The sequence below is a fragment of the Gossypium hirsutum genome, chromosome A02, assembly GCF_007990345.1.
Source record: "Gossypium hirsutum isolate 1008001.06 chromosome A02, Gossypium_hirsutum_v2.1, whole genome shotgun sequence".
Taxonomy (NCBI): Eukaryota; Viridiplantae; Streptophyta; class Magnoliopsida; order Malvales; family Malvaceae; genus Gossypium; species Gossypium hirsutum.
The window spans coordinates 10,106,658-10,107,680 of NC_053425.1; the positions used below are offsets into that span (position 1 = coordinate 10,106,658).

The 1,023-nt window shown below is 38.6% G+C and overlaps 1 non-coding gene across 1 annotated transcript; it reads right to left on the bottom strand.

Annotated features, from left to right (window-relative positions):
* Window positions 1–372: 372 nt before the first annotated feature.
* LOC121216869 (small nucleolar RNA R71) lies at window positions 373–479 on the bottom strand. Its single transcript, XR_005913075.1, has one exon. It is a non-coding gene; the product is annotated as a small nucleolar RNA R71 (small nucleolar RNA).
* Window positions 480–1,023: the final 544 nt, after the last annotated feature.

Sequence of the window (1,023 nt, forward strand, 5' to 3'; positions counted from 1 at the left end):
CTGCTCCTCGTACTATGTAAGATTATGCTTAACCTACTTTAACAAGAACTGAATAGTATAGTTAGACCTGCTGTTGCTGCAAATAATTTTGAACTGAAACCTAACAATATTCAAATGATACAACAGTTTGTTCAATTTGATGGTTTGCAAGACGAGGATCCAAACACTCATTTAGCAAATTTTCTAGAATTCTGCGACACCTTTAAGATCAATGGTGTTTCTGACGATGCCATTCACCTTCGGTTGTTTCCATTCTCATTGAGGAACAAAGCTAAACAGTGGTTGAACTCGTTACCACGAGGGTCAATCACTACTTGGGAACAAATGACTGAAAAATTTTTGCTTAAATATTTCCCTCCACCTAAAATGGCTAAACTGAGGAATGATATCTCTTCTTTTGTGCAGATGGATTTAGAAACTCTTTATGATACATGGGAGAGATACAAAGACTTATTGAGAAGGTTCCTTCACCGTGGGTTACCTCTATGGTTGCAGGTTCAGACTTTTTACAACGGTGTAAACCCCTAGCCGCCGGTGGAACTTTAAACAATAAAACACCTGAAGAGGCTTACGAATTTATTGAAGAGATGTCATTGAATAACTATTAGTGGCAAGTTATGAGAACAAAGCCGACAAAAGCAGCTGGTGTTTTCAACCTCGACGCGGTCACTATTCTATCTAACCGGGTAGAACTTTTAAATAAAAAGATTGATGGTTTGTATGGTTCTACTCAAGTACATCCAGTAATGAGGTGTGATTCAAATGGAGGAGGAGCACACAATGCAGATTATCCATCCTTCAACCCTAGCATCGAGGAGGAACAAGTCACTATATGGGTAATAATTCTAGACTTCAAAATAATCTGTATAGCAACACTTATAATGTAGGTGGGAGGAACCATCCCAATTTCTTGTGGGGTGGTCAAGGAAATCAAAGACCACAACGTCCTCTAGGTTTTCAGTAATCACCTTACCAACAAGATAAGAAACCGAACCTTGAAAAGATGCTCACAAAATTCATCTC